Raw genomic sequence first — 13,020 nt, forward strand, 5'->3', positions numbered from 1 at the left:
AATTTTCGCATTAATTCACTCATACATAAAATTCTCAAATGCCACCACTTTTTTGGGTCTCCCAATAGAAAGAAATTCTTTGTCATCCTCTTCATTCACAATCTTTCTGATTGTGGAGATATCCAGCTGAAATATAAGTCGTTTAGATTCAGATGAAACATTATATAAATTGTCTTACATTGAATATGTTCGCTACCGTCTGACGTATTGTGGATTTTAGAATATCAGGGTATAACTATTTGAATGAGCGGACCTGAATTCTAAATAGCACCTCCTGAAGCCCCGTCTCTTTTTTCAATCACTTTCGGCATTTTCGTAATAAAAATTGATATAAGTTGTGCAAAAACCTTATGACATTAACGACATTTCGTGAGTGCCAACCTTACTCCGTTCTAGTTCCAAAAACTTGAGAAAATTATTTCATGGCCAACCGACTGCTAAAATAAATCTGAATGAAGTATAGTCTTGAAGTTGCTCTTTCAGAATATGGATCACATTTAGATCTAGGATGAGTTAAATAATCTTCATAGAATAGAATAGAATAGAATCTCCAGACCAATTTTTTTTTTGATTCGCCAGGCAACTAATTAATCAGACTTCAATCACACAGAAGCTCGATTTACAGTGCCCTGCGAATGCCAAACAGAATGATCACATTAACTGATATAGTTTCAGGGCTTTGTCCTGTGTATTTCAGGGAAATATTACTGGTTAATCTGACACATTAACGCCTGTCAATCTACGATTAAGGATAGCGTTCAACAGCTGCCCTAATGATGTAATTTCCGAGGGGTTCCCGTATAGAAAAACCTACACCGGATTTGGAACTGTTTGTCTGCAAATGATTTGGAAGTGGTTTGATGTCAGTTCTCTTAACATGGGTTTCTGGAGCAATCTCTTATATGTAGTTTTTGTGTGAGGTTGCGGAGAATTCTTCAGGTGTTATAATCTGATGTGGCGAATTTAATGTTACGAGCCATCAGATCATTTCGTTTGAAAATAAAATAGGTATCGTGGTTATATAATTCAATTAATCAAGAACTCGCTCTGAGGTTTTCATTCAATGTTTCGAAATTTCGACGAATGAAGAGACAAAAATCCATCCGGGCATTTTTTCCCGCATTACTTGATAACGTTTCGGGTGTAAATTGGCTAATTTTGATAATTAACAATAGAGAAGCATATCAATGAAAAAAAAACATATTTATACACCCAGGATGATTGAAATCATGAGCTTGAATATGTTTACGAATGAAATGTACTTAACTCTAGCTCAATTTGTTGATTGAGCAATAGGATTTCAATTCTTATATCAGGGTTGTCTATACCAACTAAACGCTCATCAGGAAAGCAACAAATTTCACAAGAAGATAATTTTTCCATCTAAATATTTGAATATTAGCAATTCAAGGATATTCTGACCTGCTAAAATATTAATTGGCTCATTTATATGTGGGATATAAAAAGCAAAAGATTATATTTTCGCAGTCGGTAGGATTCGAACCTACGCTCCCAGAGGGAATCTGATTTCTAGTCAGACGCCTTAACCGCTCGGCCACGACTGCTTCTTGCTATGTATGGTGGAGTTCAAAAAATTCTTTCATTTCAATTATCACAAAATAATTTAATTCCATAAAAAAAATTCAAAAAAATTCAATCAATATAGTTTAATTCTTTTAGGATATTTGGCTTTTTTTCATGGTTAGGTCCATAATATGCAGGTTCTACGAAATTTAATGAGTTCAATTGAAGCTTCAGAAGAAGTACACCGGTTAGAGAATAGGAGACAGGAATCAGGAATTATGATTTAGCCATCACTCCTATTCATAGTTCACAGTTGATGCTATTTTGGATACATTAGTAACAGAGTAAATAGATCAAACGACCAAGAAGTAATACGAAAATCTAGTAAGTAGCCATCACCATTGTATGACAAAACTGAGCTTGGACATAAATAAAAGGACAGATGATGTGGTTGATTAACTTTCAATGATACCATTATTTGCAGTATTCAAAGATGAAAAGTACCCTTCAAAAAATTTCGACACTATAACTTTCACTGAGATTATTCAGTTGAAATAATTTGGACCAGACTGATTATTTAAATAGGTAGATAACCTGATCTTAATGCAAAAGAGAGGTTTCACTGGAAAAACCCCCAGGATACTAATTTCTCTATTCAAAACTGAAAATGTTGCATCCATTTCTAAGGAACTTAAGGAAAGTATAGACGTATAATGTAATGGTGTCTCGAAGAAGCAAAGGAGCTAAGCCAAGAGCACTCCACCCACATCAAGCTCTCCTGACGCGTCACACAAGTACCGTCCATTATTTTTTTTTTAATTCCAAAGAATCTCGACTTATATCGAGCGGGGCGATAAAAAATGAGTTGAAAAGGTCGAGAAGGAAGTTTCTTTCAATATTCGAAGTTACAATTGCGTTTGGCACTTTTGTGTTAGCGCCTCAGTCGTAGCGCTGAATGAAATAAAAGGAGGACTTCCTGGGTGGGTTGGGGGCATCACAAAGCAAGTACGTGCGTTCAGGCACTCCTTCCAGATTCCCTATTGTACAGTAGAAAGATGGTGCAGTCTGATATATCACAATGAAAAATCGAAAAACGCGATATGGGGATGCGTTATGACATTTGTGTTGTTGGCTGGGAAGTATCAGATGTTGATTTAGGTGTCGAACAAATTTTCGAGCTAATTGTCATTTCACATGGTGCTATTGGATTTTCCTAAAATGGCTGTACTATACAACAGCAGCATCAAAACTTTACAAAAGTCAGAAGTTCAATCTTATTTGTATAAATGAATATCCAGATCTTATAAAAGGACTTTTCTGAAGATACAGCAAGAATGCTCTTGTAAACCTTGTACAATATTGGAATTTATGATAAAATTTAACTTTATTGAGAATCTTAGATTCTTGACTGGCATTTCTACAAATTGAGACCCATTCAAAGATTTTTATGCTTTTATGCTCAATATCATTCATGATGGGTAATACTTTTAGACATAAGACATCAGTTTCTAGAAAAATGAGATGATTTCTCAGCATCAGAGAAAATATGCATATGTCTAAAACTAGTCATACTAATTCTTGTGTCAATGGACCCTTTTGTAGAGCTCAAAGTCTACAAAATACTATCTACATATTCAGGGTCCCTTTCGAAATTTTCCGAGATTTCATATCAGAGTAGCAAGTTAATTCGATCGCTATTTCTCTCCCCTCAAGTTTCAATTCATCCAAGACATGTCACAATAAATAACGGACGAGTTATTATCAACTGGACCCATGTTTGAATTCCACGGATCCTCTTCATTCTTCGGCCCATATTATATGATGCGTGAAAGATCGGACATAGCAGCAGCATTGTTTGGATCCCCGTCCAAAACCCCGCGTTTTCCTAAAGAAACGATCATAGCTTGGTCGGTCAGACAAGAAAGTAAGCTACCCGAGTGCCCACCTAGATCAAAAACTACATGTTCATGTGGGGGAATCGCATAATGGACCACTGGGATGACCGTTGGTCCAGACGTCTCACCCTGTTGATATTTGGCTGTGTTGCCGGGTCGTATCTGACTTAAGCTCTAGGGGGAAAACGACAAGTTTCAAGCATCAAGAAGGAGAAAAATGAACTCATCTCCGAAAACTTTTCTCACGTTTTGATCAATGTAGGTATGTACTTACATTGATCAAAACGTGAGAAAAGTTTTTTTGTTTGGTATGTACCAAACAGTGATCTTCAGATTAATATTTTTGCATGTATATTGCAAATTATTTATTGTTGTCTTGTTACTAAAACTGTCAAATGATGTAAGAAATAGTCTTTTTTTCTGTTCAACCTGCTCTCAAAACTCAAAGTCCTGTATTCACGATTCTCCTATATCATGTCATAATGATTATTGTCAAGAACTCTCGTTGGATCTTCAACCCATCATTGTATGAATCAATCTTCTCAGTAGATTCCAAGAGTAGGTTTTCTTCGAGTGGCCACTCTGCGGGAAACTCCTCGCAGATCTGGCAACGGCGCTAGAAACCCGAGATGAGCGTCCAGATTACTCTAGGGATGATATAGCGGCCTTTCATCTCAAGAAACTGACCGTTAGGAAAAACGGGAGAATGGAAGCTGTTTAAACCGGAACGACACCCTAGTTTATCATAGATCCACCCGATCCTGTATTGAACTTGATATAGGTGAATGCTGCAACGGATTTCATCTACCAGTTCTCGGAGAGAAAAACTTCTTACTACTTTGACGGAGTAGCTGTGACAGATTTGAGAAAAAGTGTTGTCTATCGACCAACGCTGGTAAACCTGTTCAGATTCTCATCGGATGTTTGTAACTGAAAGTGTAACGTACTCTTATCTACAAGTAAGATGGGAATCTCTGAGTTAGATACTGGTGACTTTTATGTATAGTGCAGTATTTTTTCTCTGATGGAAATGTATGCAGTAAAACCTATACACCTTTGGTCCATCGATCCACGAAAAGGGTAGATCACTCGATTAAATATTGATTGGAAGATGACACCAAACCACCTGTATTATGTAATGTATGGTCATCAAATCATATGAGAATTGCATTCGCAATTACACCCTTGAGTGTATGCAGATCTAATCTTGAAAATCTATGATTTTCACACGGTCAATTGTATGTAACCTGTTTCTGTTGACAAACACGCAAAATTGTCTGTTTATTCAACCGAGAAAACGAAAAATGTTGTTTTCAAAGAGGCAGTGCAATGGAAGAGTTAAGGTTTATTTCAAATGGAAAATGTACATAATATTATATGTATTAAATGTATAAATATTTTCGATGAAAAGTTTTAAATAACTTTATTTTTTTATCTCTCATTTTACTTCCAATTTCTGAATATTTCCTCACTATGGCAGTATAGAGTCTGCTGTGTTAGGTAGTTTCATATAAATTTCAGTCCAAATCCCATTCCACTATCACAATTATATTCCATTCACATTTATTTTAGCAGTCGGTTGGCCATGAAATAATTTTCTCAAGTTTTTGTAACTAGAACGGAGTAAGCTTGGCACTCATGAAATGTCGTTAATGTCATAATGCCGTTGCCACAACTAATATCAATTTTTATTACGAAAATGTCGAAAGTGATTGAAAAAAGAGACAGATTTTCAGGAAGTGCTATTTAGAATTCAGGTCCACTCATTCAAATAGTTATACCCTTATATTCTAAAATCCACAATACGTCAGACGGCAGCAAACATATTCAATGTAAGAGAATTTATATAATGTTCCATCTGAATCTAAACGACTTATATTTCAGCTGAATATTTCCACAATCAGAAAGATTGTGGTGAATGAAGAGGATGACGAAGAATTTCCTTCTATTGGGAGACCCATGTTTGAGTGAATTAATGCGAAAAGTTTACTACAGGATTTTCGATGAATGTCATCGTAGAATAAGTTCCCGAAAACTGATTTTTCTATTTTTCATTCGACTTGTCCTATACATTGTAAAAGTCTTAAGGTATCAATAAATACCTAATTATGATTATTATATCAATGTATTAAGATGAACTGCCAAAAATACGCTCCAATTGTCCTGTTAATTGTTTATTCATGTGAAATTTTTGTTCAAAGCTGAAGTTCATGTTGACTTGAAACTTCCTTTAATTCCTTTTACTTATATTGATACAAGATGATTTTTGTTGAAGAATTTGACATTCTTGTAATTATCTGTTAATTCCTTCGGGAGATACCCATTCCCAACCACTGCATCATATGCATTTCATCTTCGGGTTAATATTTTTGAAATCTACAACTGATGTCACGTATTCAAAGTTTAGCCAAAGAAGATAACGAACATTAACTCTCCTCAAGCTAATGCATATTATGATATTATACTGATCTCTTGTATTTTCCATGCAAATAACTGGATTTGGTATGCCTTCAATCAGTTTGTATGAACTTCAATCATGTTCGTCACATATTTTCCGAAGAGATTCGACATTGTGATAAAATACGTAATAACAGAAACTTTTACGTAGAACAGACAACATAGCGTTGATTTAAAACCCAAAAATGTTTCGACAAGCGTCAGAACCCCACATTTTCGTACTTTACAGAGTGAAATGTGTCAAATTTCCATGGCCAACCGAGTGCTAAAATAGAAGTGAATGGAGTATACATACTTCAACAGTTAGAACTGAGTGGTGTAGCTTCAAATAGAGCTTAAACCAAACAGGCATAACTGGAAAATGGCGAGTGTAGTGAAATTGGGAGCTGGTGTAATAAATTGTAAGTAATAAAAATGTAACAAATTCTGCTATGCTTCCGGTTTGGCTGCTGCGGCTCTCATTCACTGTTCAGCGCATCGAAATCAAAAATTCTCCTCGTATTTCCACACACAAACTCCGCGTCTTCTTATACGAAAGGGATACGCGGCGCGGGTCTGTTGAAGCCAGTTTTTGGCTCTCGGACAGGTGCTTACCACCCGCGGGGTTTCTGACGGACGGCTGTGTTTCTAGGCCTGTGAAAAGCCAAACGGCAGAGGTTGGGGCACCTCCGCCTGTGTCTCGGACATTCTTCGGTTAATTTTCTGATGTACGATATTTTATCTCTCCGAGATCGGCGATCTCGAGAAGTGTCCCCTCGACCTGTCGGAGGATATATCGGCCGATGTGTTTTGGTGTAGGGGTGAGAAAATATGGTTTTTCGTCGGCAATTTTTCATCGCGCTGCTGGTCGTCCGCAGCTGCTGTTTCTTGTCGGCGAATACTGTCGTCGCATTATTTTCAGTTATGTGACTCTCGAATCGAAAAAGAACAAACAGGGTATTTTGCGCATCACCAGAATGCCTTGATAAACATAAAAGTCGTATGTCACTTTGTCATTCGTCAGCAATAACGTCATGTAGTATGGTAGAAGTCAATGTGACGTTATTGCTAACGAATGTCAAAGTGACGGAGACTGATTATGTTTTTCGCGATAAGCAGTTGCCCAGAGAGAATGTACATTTTTGTGATATACGATGATAAATTGAAAAGTTCTCAGCCTACTATAGAACCAAACAAAATTTCAATGTCAAAATATTTTATTACTCGACATATTCTCCTCTTGATTGGATACATTTATTAGAGCAGATCTGCAACGTCTCTAGACCTTTCAGAAAAAATGTTCTTTCTAGCTCTGCAATCCAGACCTCCACAGCTTTTACTACCTCCTCGTTGGAAGAAAATTTACTTTTTAAACTTTTTTTTCAGTTGAAGAAAGAGATGATAGTCGGATGGAGCCAAATCTGGTGAATAAGGGGGGGTGTTTTAGTAATTCAAACCCTAAATCACGAATTTTTTGCATAGCAACATATTTGTGTGTAGGGGCGTTGTCCTGCAAAAATAAAACAACTTTGGATAGCTTTCTGCGTCTTTTATACTTAATTTTTTCCCGTAGATTGGTCAGTTATGTCGAATAGTAACCTCCGGTTATTGTTCTACCCTTATTCAGAAAATCAATCGTGATTACTCAATGGCAATCCCAAGAAACTGAAGCAAGAACCTTTCCAGCAGATTTTTCGACACGAAACTTCTTAGGTCTTGGAGTGTCGCCATTCCAGCGATTGTTGCTTTGTTTCTGGATCGTAGAAATGTACCCACGTCTCATCCATAGTAACAATTCGGCTTAAGAAGTCTACATGGTTTTCAAATCGAGCACAGAACGAAAGCGATTCTTCTACCCTTGCACGCTTCTGGTCAACATTCAAACATTTGGGGATCTATTTTGCAGCAATTTTTCTCATGTCCAAATCGACGTGAACTATATGATGAACGCGTTCGTATGAAATATTCAGTGCTTCAGATATCCGTTTTAGCCCAATTCGACGGTCTGATATAATCATGTCATAAACTGCATCGAAATTGTCGGGGACTGACACAGAAACTGGCCTTCCCGATCGGTCATCATTTTCAATTGAAAATTCACCTCTTCTGAGGTTGCAGTCCAATTTTTCACGGTCGCCTACGAAGGACATTGATCAGCAAGGGTATTCAGCATATCTTCGTAATTCTGCTTATCTCTTAACCCTTTCAAATACAGGTACTTGATGATGGCTCGATACTCCAATTTTTCGATTTTCACAATTTCGGTGGACATATTCTTTCTTTTAATTTATTGCCTAAATCTGGTTCACTTTTTTGACCTCAAACTTCACACTGACTTCTAATGAGTTATTGTTCGTAGCTATGGTAACGCAATATTTTTTTTATGCATAGAACCAAGTAGATATCGATACATCCTCGTACATCTCCGTAATTTTTCTTGTCAGATGAATTCCATGTGGGATATAATAGTACACCTAAAAAAATAAATGAAAAAATCCACTTTTGTATAAGCTGCGATAGATTTCAGCCGTAGTAATTCAGAGTGGGTTGCTACTTAACCGATGCTTACAATCTACTACGCTTGGATAACTTCAGGAGCTTACCTCAGATTCAAGAGTATAAGGAATGCAAAAACCAATTATGGTTATATTCTTTCACTTAATCAGTGCTCCAGTAGCCGTGATCGTCTAGTGGTTAGGACCCTACGTTGTGGCCGTAGTAACCCAGGTTCGAATCCTGGTCACGGCAATGTGAAAGCATTGTCACGGTGGAGCTGTACTTTTTATAACTTCCGAAATGAAAAATATTGAGTATCATACTTCATGAGTAAAACCTAGATGAAGATCTGATGGAAAATCCGAGGACCAATTTTCATTCCCTTTTATCAGATCAGATGCTTCATATCGTGTGCTTTCCAATGCTAAAATCGAGCTCGATATCGTGGAGGAAAGTCTTAATAAAGAGAACATATAATAAACAAAAAAAAAACAGAATACTACAAACTTGTCGGTTGCCATCATAACTCTGAATATACTGGTACTTGTCGAGACGGAGGCTCTATAGAGATTTGTTCTTTGGCTCTGCTAACATAACGAGGCCTTGTACAGGCGAAACGTGTATAAATTATATTTATACAAATACATAAACTCATGGGCATCTTCTGGTTGTACCTGGTCGTACGGCGGCCTCTCTCTTACAAGTTTATTAAGGAGTACCAAAACGTCGACAACTGGACGGCTATAATAAATAAAATATGTATCCCAATTCCAATGTTGATTTACAAAGGTGTGGGCGGTTGATTCTGACAGTGGCGTATGGATTGATACGTATATTATGTGTATGACTAGTTTTGGAGTTTCTCATTTCCAAGTGTCATCTCCAATTTCTGAACGGCATCTTCAAATAGGAATGCAATAAGTAGAATTAGTATCAATATAATGAATAACAAATGACTTAATGCATCATTTTAGTATCAGTATGTGGTATCTACTAAATAATTTTGTTGAAAAAGCATTGAACACTTTTGCTGGTTGACAGAAAGATCTTGAAAAAATAGGGCTACCAGGGAATTAACAATAAAGCCTTTGTAAATAACATATCTGATTTAAATAGCAATATTTTCAGTAATCTTTCCTGCGAAAACCCATTTCCACTGTAACACATATCTACAACAACCTAACAAACAGTTTTTACATTCAGAAGACTGAACCAAGAGAAAAACAGAACTTTCAGATATCTCACATGCAGAATTTGTACAGAAGAGAGGTAACAGTCTGTCTTTTAGTATGATTCTTCCAGCGGAGACTCAAAAGACAAAAAATACAAATATTTCAGCACCTCTGTCTTTCCGATGAGATGGCTCTATTAAGATCCACTCCTGGAATATCTTTCAACTCCATTTATGGACCACAATGTCATCTGTTCCAACCAAAGCTAAGCTAAGCATTTGATTGAGATAAATGCTACCCTAAAACAGTACCCTGAGGAAATAACGTACCACTTGTTCTTCCACAGGGGACTATCAGAATTGTGCTTTTCGAGGAGCTTCCCTTTTTTCTATCTCAGAGAAGTGCTACAAAGTAAAACTGCAACTCTCATTTCGTCACATATTTTTCCTGAAAACTTTACCCTCCAATGGGAAAACTCTGAATCGAGTTATTGCAGAAATATACACACCCTTAAATTCAAACTTTGACCTTCGCAAAACAAAGGTACGAAATACAGAAAGTAACAATTAGTTCACCAGATGGACGATGAAACTCGAAGGCCACTTTCGGCACACGCTGTATTCGCGATGTAGGCCGTCATCTCACCATCCTTATCTGCTCATCTGATACGCCCCTGAAGAGGTAAGAAGATGTGCAGACGGATGTAGATGCGGGTGGCTGTCTCCTCTTTAAGGCCCAGAGCAATGTTTCTTTCAGCGTGGGTCGCCCTACAATTATTTCGGGTTTTGAATGGTGTTTATTTGTTCTGCACCTCAAGAGGTGCAGCACGACATCCAAGGGTCATTGAAAAAGTTCATCTGTGGGCTCAGCCACTCCAATATTACTGCATATAGCGATAATGGAAATGGCATTGTTCAGAGCGGCAATATGTATGGATGAAACTGCGAATGATTCATTCTTTTCCCGTCACAAGATAAAAAGAATTCACATGAATTAATCCCACACTGGAAAAATTATTTTACAAGGGGAAAAGTAGATTTTTCTCCATCAACTGGGATCAGTGACTCTTGGTGGTTTCCACGACTTCAAATAAAAAAAAACAAAGATATGGCAAAGCTACAGAACTTCCGTTACTATGCTCAATTGGCAATAAAAGTACCATAGTTTTTCTCAATATAATGTTTCGTAACTCGAAGGTGTAGTCTTGAAAGTTTTGTAGAAGATAATATATATTTTAAGTTCATGAAATGGCAGCTGTATCACTCAAGTTTTCACATTTATTATTGGCAATTCCTGCTATGTATGTATATTTTTTTGCGTGAGTTTACTATAACAGCTATATATCGTAACAATACCTAAGCTCCCAACGCTTCGGTAGCCGTGATCGTCTAGTGGTTAGGACCCTACGTTGTGGCCGTAGTAACCCAGGTTCGAATCCTGGTCACGGCAATGTGAAAGCATTGTCACGGTGAAGCGATTCTTTTTAGTGTACAGTGATCATTTTCACTGCAACAGGTATATCCTATATCTCGCTGTACTAGACTCATAAAAATTATCAAGAACTGGTGGAATTATTTGCATTGCGCCAGATAGATTTCGTACATGACACCGAGCAGTTGGGACAATTTCCACCAAATGACGAACAAGATCAAGAAGTTGATAAAACGAAACAACTGTGATCCTACCATCGACAAATCACTTTTATTCGCAGTAGAACACGAGGTGCGAAACGCTGAAGACAACCGGAGTCATGCTCGTTTCTTCAGCTGGTGAAATATGTCCCACAAGCATGCTCTCTATGGGTCCAGAGAGAAATGGCTGTTGTTGGTGTGTCTATACGCCGGCTGGCTGTGTTATGTCGCCAAGAGTGGCCGTATTCGATTATTGATGAGGAAATTATGCCGTCTGGCTTATGCTAATTACTCCGAATGTTGCTACGTTCAGGGGCTTGATCTATTGCGTTCGATAGCAGTCAGCAAGTGAACCAACCGATCTGATCGCGTAAGCAAGTAGCCGATTTTGCTCGTTTAAGGTAATTACTATTTCTGTTGGGTACCAACTTACCAGTAAGCAACGATGTGGTTTTCAGAAGACACGGAATTCTATCAAATCGACGTGACGGAAGCAAGGTAAAATTAAAAACAATGCACAATGACGTTCAACTTTACCATTAGCCGCGGAATTAGTTGTTTTATCTTCAGAGGAAAAAGAGGCCACCGGCCAGACAGTTGAGAGCCAAACTGAAAAACCATTGAAGCTTGAAGCACAACCGTCTCTTCAGGGTATGTATGTGTTACGGCTAAAGATAGGTGTGTGCATAAACTTAAGATTAGCCGGCTAAACTTAGGTTTATATTCCAGGATCGGCTAAAGTTCGATAAAATATTCATCTGCGTCAGGGTATTTCATCTTTAGCCGGCTAATGTGCACATTACCCAAAACGGAACGGCTAAAAATGTATTCGATGGACACGCGGACAGGTGATGTATCATGAATGGTCGGATGGGAGAGAACGAACGCACACGGCCACTTTTGTGTTTAAATTTTTAGAATTGAAATATGCAAAAAAGCATGGAATATATTGGGATTGTATTGTTTAGGAGATTAATGCTCTTCAAATCAAGCCCAATTTGTGAAAAACCATAATATGACCCCACAAGGAAATGAGATATTAGACATAGAAAATTCTTCCTATTAACAAAGTATATTTTCCCTACCATTCAATAATTGGGGTTATGGAAAAATTACGAAATAGGAACTATATTTCTAAAGTTGCAATTTCTTTCGAACCAATTCTTTCGCAAAAAAGAACAAAAAAAAACTATGAACATGAACATAGTTAAAAACACTTTCTCTAGCTGATTTTGTTAAAAATTTGCCACCCTTGATGAATCATCCCGGTGGATACAAGTGCATTCATCGTAAAGCTTATCAGCCAAATAGTCCGGTTAACTACAAACAAGATTGGGTACTTCTACTTATATTTTTCTAGAATTTGACCTTTGGTATTTTGATGAAGAAGTTCGCGGCAACATTCTCGTCTTCATTCTCTCCTTTTGCTCATTCAATTCCCCTCAAATTATGAATAATAACAAGATGAAAAATAATCATTAACACTACAGTTTTCCCTCACACTGAAAATAGCTATTCTCGAATTTTGTCATCAATCGTTTAGATTTTCAGATTCGTCAATAAGAATTCGTTGAAACACAGTTGAAACAAATATATGTTCATTCTCCCATTTCTCAACTGCTTAACAGAATGCTTTTCTGCTATTAAAATATGTGAAATTCATACAAAAAATCCATTGCATTAATAGTTTGATTATGCTCGTATTACTATTTCTTTACATTCTTTTATAATTGCCGAAAATTTGCGCCCATCAAGACTTGTACATTTTAATCCGATGGGATGTGGTTACACTTAAGTTTAGCCGGCTAAAGATAGAAGAAACTAACATTAGCCAATACCCGAAGCTAAATCTAAGTTTAGCCGGCT

General features: G+C 37.2%; 3 non-coding genes across 3 annotated transcripts; 2 read left to right on the forward strand and 1 right to left on the reverse strand.

Moving 5' to 3' along the window:
- Positions 1–1,483: 1,483 nt before the first annotated feature.
- On the reverse strand, positions 1,484–1,565 carry Trnas-aga. Its single transcript has one exon. It is a non-coding gene; the product is annotated as a tRNA-Ser (tRNA).
- A 6,966-nt stretch (positions 1,566–8,531) lies between these two features.
- On the forward strand, positions 8,532–8,603 carry Trnah-gug. Its single transcript has one exon. It is a non-coding gene; the product is annotated as a tRNA-His (tRNA).
- A 2,297-nt stretch (positions 8,604–10,900) lies between these two features.
- On the forward strand, positions 10,901–10,972 carry Trnah-gug. The gene has a single exon. It is a non-coding gene; the product is annotated as a tRNA-His (tRNA).
- The last annotated feature ends 2,048 nt before the right edge of the window (positions 10,973–13,020 follow it).

This window comes from Coccinella septempunctata, chromosome 4 (genome assembly GCF_907165205.1).
Source record: "Coccinella septempunctata chromosome 4, icCocSept1.1, whole genome shotgun sequence".
In the NCBI taxonomy this organism is placed as follows: Eukaryota; Metazoa; Arthropoda; class Insecta; order Coleoptera; family Coccinellidae; genus Coccinella; species Coccinella septempunctata.